Genomic DNA, 7,672 nt, shown 5'->3' with positions numbered 1-7,672 from the left:
CTTTACTTTCTCCAATTATTATTCAGCAACCTCTTGTGTGGTATTGAAGTATAAAACATCAAATAGGTAATTGACAAAAAAGTTATAGTTTATGAGATTTTTAAACTGAGTTAAATAGCCATATATAGTGCCACATAGCACGTTTTGTAGATAATTATGAGCGTGTACTAGACGCACGTGAAAGAATGCAACTATGTTGTTTTAGTATCTAGGGCAACATAGTTCTTGGGAGTTTTGAAAACATCGAATAATTTAAGTGGAAAACTAACAAAAATATGATAATTTAGGGGATTTTAGGATATTAACTCTTTTTGTTTCTATCTATTAGGAAATACTATCTCCTTTCCATAAATAATGGTTCACTCTTGATTAGTACAATCTATTTCAGATACCATTTACTACAAATACAAAGTGTTTATTCTAACAACAAGCATTCATGACATCCAAATTCTAAAATGATAGTGTTCTGAAATGCATAAATAGCAAAAGCTAGATTTCTGATCAACCTTATTGGAAATGACAATAACAAGCCCGCGTGATCGATGGGTCAAAGTTTGTGCAAGATTATGTGAGCACCATACTGAGGTTTAAGAATGAGAGTACAGTAAGGAGCATGAGTGTAGGAAGGAGAAAGTTCAAACCAAAAGAGCTGCAGAATTCGAGATAAAGCGAGCTTGGCTTCTAACATGCCAAAGTTCAACCCTATGCACATCCGAGCACCCCAACCAAAGGGAATATATAACTGATGCTCTTTTCCTACTGCTTTTGAAACCCCTTCTGAGAACCTCTCTGGATTGAATAGAAATGCATTATCTCCTCATACTTCGCGATCGCGATGAACCAGATGTGTAGGCACAAATACTTGTACTCCTGCTGGAATTGTCATGTCTCCCAACTTGCAGCTCTTCGACGTTCTCCGATAAAGCAGCAGTGCTGGATACAATCTCAACACCTCTTGGAAGATCATCGTCATCTATAGTTATCAATGATCATCATTAGGTAATTACAGATAAATCTATTGATCAACACAAATTGGTAATCTCATATAATTTGTAACTAGCGTGTTACTACATTTAGGGGTCGTTTGGTATGAGGTATAAGAAGGTATAAGGGTGGTATAAAAATTAAATACCACCTTAATACTCTATTTGGTTAGCAAACCAGGTATAAATTTATCCCGGTGTTAATTTTAACACTGGGATAACTTATACTTTATAGAAGGTGGGATAATTAGCACCGGTATAACTTATACCTTCTTTTTAGAAATTATGTAATTGTCATTCTTAATACAACATACCAAACAATGAATAAACAATAATCCTAGCATAACTAATCCCAGCATAACTTATACCGGCATAACTGTACCGGTATAAATCGTATTCCAACCAAACGACCCCTTAAAGATTACTGATTATGTAAAAGAATCTTTACACTGGCCGTGTATGTAAAGTCAGTTTATAAAAGATAAAAAATGGCAGCTCGATGCACATAGCTCCAGCTATGCGCGGGGTCCGGGGAAATGCCAGACCACAAGGATCTATTGTACGCAACTTTACCTTGCATTTCTGCAAAAGGCTATTTCATGGCTTGATGACTCCTTTAATTTCTATATTTGGAAACAATTTAACTTCAAGTTTTAAAACTACATATGCCCAGACAAATAAGTTAGACACAAAATAAAACGAAGGAAGTATTAATTACTTACTATTTTTAGCTGATTTAAGTCATCGAATTTTGGTTTACTTTTCCCAATGACATGAAGAACTTCTTTCCTGGCTTTGTCTTGTCATTCAGGGTGCATGCTCAAGGCTACCAGTGTCCAAGTTAGCAAAGCTGAGGTTGTATCTTGACCTGCAAGGTAGAATTCTTTGCATTCTTCGATCACATCGTCCGTCGTTAGTCCTGTTTTAGACTTGTTTTTCTCTTCATTTCATGATTTTAAGAGTAGGCCTAAGATATCATCATTGTCTTCCATGGTAATTCCTGATCGCTCGGCGTCTTCTCGCTTCTTTATTATTCCTCTTATCATACCTCTAACTTTTTTATAGTTGTCCCTTGCTTTTCTATTTGATGCTATTGGAAGAAATCTGTAACAAGTTTTAGATTATTGGACAAGAGTTTAACTTATAAAACACCACTGTCGTGTAAAAAGATTTACACTATCAGATTACCACGTTTATCTATTGTAGCAAGTAATTTGTCTTATTTTCAAAATTACAGGGTGACCTGATAGTGTAAATTTTTTTTTAATATAATTTAATTTTATTGTCTAGGAGTTGCCATTCAAATGCACCTTAGCCAGGGAAAGAAAAGGGTGAATGGGGAAGCCAAGATAAGCTCGCATTGCTCCTTCTGAAGTAGGAAAATTGACCTTCCTTCTTCAATATTGCTACCAAAGGCAGCTCTTGATATAACATCTCCACCTAAGAACATAAATTCTCTTTCCATATCCAACTCACAAGTCTCTGTTTTGCTAACCAATTCCTCCCATCTGCTTATCATTTCCTCAACACATGCACAAAATGCTGATGAAAACATCCTCTGTAAAGGCAAACACAGACATAATCTAATTAACTACTACTCTAATAAATAAGGTACATCTTTATCTTATCAAATCATTCTATTAGAAGATTGTATTGGAATAATAAATCCAAGATGTGGTCCTTTTGTTAATTACTTTTATATAGACGTTGTCCATATATAAATAAAAGATGTGTTTAACTTTTAGAAGCCATTTCTTAGAGCAACGGTAAAGTTGTATCAGTGTGACATATAGGTCACTAGTTCAATCCGTAGAAGAAGATATTAATGCTTGGATTAGGGAAGGGGCGGATCCAGCCTATTATATGTAGGTTTTCGGGAAGCCAGTAGCTTTTGCGCATACCATGTATATGTATTAAAAATTCATTAAATATCCATAAATATTTGATTGTGAACTCAGTTACTTATTGTATATTTACTTAAGGTTGCTATACCAACACGTAAACTTTAAATCATGGATCCTCCTCTGCATTAGGGTATGCGTTCTACATTACACCCTTGAGGTGTGGCTCTCTCCCAAACCCTACGTGTAAATACGAAATACTTTGTACATTGGGTTGTGCTTTTTGAAGTCACATGACCAGATGGCCTATTATTTTCTATCAAATGTTTGAATCTAATTGAATCCTTGCAAGAAATTAAGACTAACAATTAACTACTACTCATACCTTTAACTTGTCAATATGAAAGGCAGGAGTTACTATCTTTCTATGGGTGGCCCATTTTTCTCCATTGTAACCAGCAAGTCCAGTCACAAACATCTCAATGAAGGCATTAGCTTCAGGCTTGTGGAATTCTTGATGTTTGTTTAATAATTCTCGAATTAGCTTCGGATCTGTAACTGTAACTCGAGGTGTCGGTCCAGCCCACATCACAAAAATTTTCTCTGCAATCATAATATTGTTATTAGTTACTGCATGGTAGTCGCGTCAGAAAGTTAATACTCCCTCAGTCTCAAATTACGTTTCACTTTTTATTTCTGGTGATTCAAATTATGTGAACTTTGACCATCATTTTATAATACAAATTTTTCAATCGTATTGACATATTGCTAACTTATACTACTTTTAGTATACAACAACAACATCAACATCAACAATCCAATGTATTCCCACAAATGGAGTCAGGGGAGGGTAGGATATACGCAATCTTACCTCTGCCCTGGACAAGTCTACTTTTCATATAGCTTTTGAATATATAATTTTTTTTTAATAATAAAAATTAATTTGATGGAATCCATTTTTAACTTTAAAGATTAGTCAAATTAACTCTTGAACGGCAAAAAGTGACACTTATTTTAGGACATATTGCATTTGTCCATTTCTTGAATACAAATTATGTGAACTTTCACCTCATGCATATTGACATGAGAAGAACTGCAACTTATAGTACTATTTGTATTGTTTTTGAATACCCAAAATTTAGTTTTAAGATATTAAGTTGATTAAATCCACTTTAACTTCGAAGATTAGCCCAAATTACTCTCGAAAAGGAAAACATGACAACGAAAAAGGGATCGGATGTGAAAAGGAGAGTTAGAAATTTGGACTTACTGTGATTGTTAGCAAGATGTTGAAGAAAAGGATTAAGCCAAGGCATGATATCATGGGTTAAAGAGAGAGGTTTTGACTTAGCTTCTTTAGACATTCTCATCATCTCTTTAAGATTTCCAAAGAGAAACTTATAGGGAGGGCCATGTATTCCTTGCTTTTTCAGCTTCTTCTCCATCATTTTTGGCCACCACCATATTTTATACAGAAATTTAGCACAAACTATAGCCACAAAAATTCCAAATATTGTAGAAGCAATTAGTGTTACACCTGCCATAGACTTCTATAAGCTGAATGTACACAGTGAGGATATCAAATTATAGGAAAGAAGGTGGTCTTTCAAAGAGTACTAAAGGAGGCTCTATTTAATAGTGAAACTGAAAAGGAAACTAGTCCTACGTTATTGGATTATTGTCTGCTTCTACGACAATAACAACAAACATAACATGTAATAAAAAAGAATCATGACTAAAATTTTATATATATATCACATGTACAAATCCAAAAGAATTAGAAAACATTACCCTACACAACAAATATACAGTGTTTTGACCATTCGTCGTTATAATAAATTTGTATGAAAGTTATAAATAAATTGTAAATAAATTATATATTGTATAATTAGTTGTATAAAATTTATTTTAAAGATTTATGTTATTATATATATTAAATTTTGTATCAAATTTGTATAAAAGTTGAAAAAGGTATATGTTCGTAAATACCTTCGTTTTTCTTTTCGGTTTGCAGAAGTTATTAATATCAACGGATATTTGGCATGTCACAAGATTTATTCTGGAAACTTCTTTCAGATTCGAAAATTGATGTGAGTCAATTTTAGAAAGTAGTAAACTTCAGATATTTCAGGTAAATAACTTTATAATTTAGTATCGAAAAGAACCCCTTTTGATATCATTTGAGAAACAATTGGATTATTTTTAAGTAGAAGCAGAAACAATTTTGAAAAAGTAGAAAAAAGTAATTTCTCTAAAAAAATACTTTTTTGAAAAGCTCTTTTGAGAAAATTCACTTAGAAATACTTTTTAAATGCTTGATTAAATATTAATTACTGCTTAAAATTACTTTTCATATTAATTCGCTCAATATAAACTGCTTCATACAAAAAAAATATTTAAAAAAAAAATACTTTTGAAAATAAGCTGATTTTTAAAAGCTAAGCTAAATATGCTATTAATCCAACACCTTCCACCTTCAACTCTTACGTAGAGTTTGAGTCACCAAGGGAAAATAAAGGATGTTAAAACAATTCCAAAATTGATGTAAATATTTTTCAAATATCAAGCAGAATTTTCAAAGTAAAATAAATGATGCTTACACAATTATATTATTTATAAGACGACAAAATATACACGAATTTTCTGGGTCTGAAAACAAATGAAAAGCAGCCTTGGTCCCACGTACCCGCAGATTCCTTTTTTTTGTTTGTCACTTGGTGTTCAGTACTTGTATTGGAGCTCGATTATATCCAGATTCGCGCCGTATAGGGCCTCACTGGAGGTAAGCGCTCCCTACCAAGAATTTTTTCATATCCAGAACTCGAACCCGAGACATTTACTTAAGGAAACAGCAGTCTCATCCACTGCACCATATCCTTTGTTGGTTACCTGCAGATTCCTTGTTATATAAATATACTTTGGTTGTCTCAACAGTTAATGCCCATTCAGTGGTTCGAGCAGATTCCTTGTTATATAAATATACTTTGGTTGTCTCAACAGTTAATGCCTATCCAGTGGTTCGAATTAGGTTGAAAAATTTATTATAGCATTAAAAATCTGTGAAGAAATATCAGTTGCTTCTTTTCCAACAACTTTTTAATACTTACGATGTTTGACCAGAAGTAATCACTGAAAATCATGCAATGCGAAGTTCCGAGTGTGTTATCGAACTTACACTACTTTAAACACAACTGTTCCCCTTAATTTGGAGTTAACACAATTCCTAGTAGTCATTTACGTGCAAGATATAAAGTTTAGGAAATTTATTGAGAAATTAATTTAATAGCCGTCAACCCAAAAGAATAGTCGACAGATATATATTATACATAATTAATACTATTATATATAATATATGTATATCGGCTAGGGATTATAGATAGTTTTTGCCGAGTAGCCAAATGTGTTAAAAGGGAGCATTTTCATCTATACCTCTTTTTTTGGATCACGTTTTAACTTGTGCCCGCTTTGCAAAAAAAATTACAAGCGTATCCACTTTTTCGCGTAACTTCAGCATACAGGACTGAAGTAGCAATGGCAATCACGCAAAACTTCAGCATTCTAGTAGACGGACCTGAAGTAGCAAAAATTGCTGAACCAAGTGTGTTGAAGTTTTTGTTTGTAATTGCTGAACTTAAGCATAGTAACTGAAGTTTTGTTCCCTATTTGCTAAAGATTTTGTTTGTAATTGTTGAACTTAAGCATAGTAGCTGAAGTTTTTGTTTGTAATTGCTGAACTTAAGCATAGTAGCTGAAGTTTTGTTCTCTATTTGCTGAAGTTTTTTTGTTCTGGATTCATTAGTTTTTCATTAAGCGTTTTCAAAAACTTCAGCAGAAGATGCTGAAGTTATTTAGTTCATTTATAAAAACTTCAGCAGTAAATAAGCTGAAGTTTATTTTGTCTGGTTTCATTAGTTTTGTCATTAAGCTTTTTCAAAAATTTCAGCAGAAGATGCTGAAGTTATTTATTTGATTGATAAAGACTTCAGCATTAAATAAACTGAAGTTTTTTTATCCTGGATTCATTAGATTTGTCATAAAGCTTTTTCAAAAACTTCAGCAGAAGAGTTATTTAGTTCATTTGTAAAAAACTTCAGCACTAAGCTGAAGTTTTTGAAAAAGTTTTCTAACATACTAGATAAATAATCAGATTGTCAACAGTATCTAAATCATAAATTTTGGAAACAATAAACGTGAAAAGAACAGAATTATCATGAAAAGAATCACTAAGTGTGACCTTAAACTTCCCGTACGTGGAAATATTCATAAACTATTGTCTACTAACTTGCATAATTATTTATAATTTATTTTTAAATAATCTGATAAACATACTTATGACAAATCATCTCATGAATTGAAGTTTCATAGCAGCACCAACATCAGTAGAAGAAAGAAGAAGAAGAAGAAGAAGAAGAAGAAGAAGAAGAAGAAGAAGGAGGAGGAGGAGGAGGAGGAGGAGAAAGGTGGTTGAAGTTGTTTAAAAAGTGGGTACAAGTTAAAAAAAAATTGAAAAAATAAATATAGATTAAATGGGAGCAACCAAATAATGCGCCCCGTGTAATTTTTACGAGTTAAAAATCCAATTTTTTATTTGTCCAAAATGTGCAATTTGGGCCTCATGGACTTTGCATGTGTAAGCCATGTCCATTTCATCGCTTATTCAAAATTTCGGTTAATATTTTAAACTTTGAGTTTCATTCTAAATATTTGGATAATTGAATTAATTAAAGCTTCTCTTCACTTCTAATAATGAATCTCAATTTTCATGGGTTAATTTTTTCTCATCGAGTCATAAAATATTATTTTCCCTTTTTCGATTTATGTTATGTAGTTTGAGAGAACATGGAGTTT

The 7,672-nt window shown here is 32.6% G+C and overlaps 1 pseudogene; it reads right to left on the bottom strand.

The window, feature by feature from the left end:
* Positions 1 to 399: 399 nt before the first annotated feature.
* LOC104227389 (cytochrome P450 CYP72A616-like) lies at positions 400 to 4,417 on the bottom strand (annotated as a pseudogene).
* Positions 4,418 to 7,672: the final 3,255 nt, after the last annotated feature.

This window comes from Nicotiana sylvestris, chromosome 7 (genome assembly GCF_000393655.2).
Source record: "Nicotiana sylvestris chromosome 7, ASM39365v2, whole genome shotgun sequence".
Classification (NCBI taxonomy): Eukaryota; Viridiplantae; Streptophyta; class Magnoliopsida; order Solanales; family Solanaceae; genus Nicotiana; species Nicotiana sylvestris.
The sequence above is the reverse complement of the archived record's forward strand: the minus strand, read 5'-3'. Positions and strand labels throughout refer to the sequence as shown.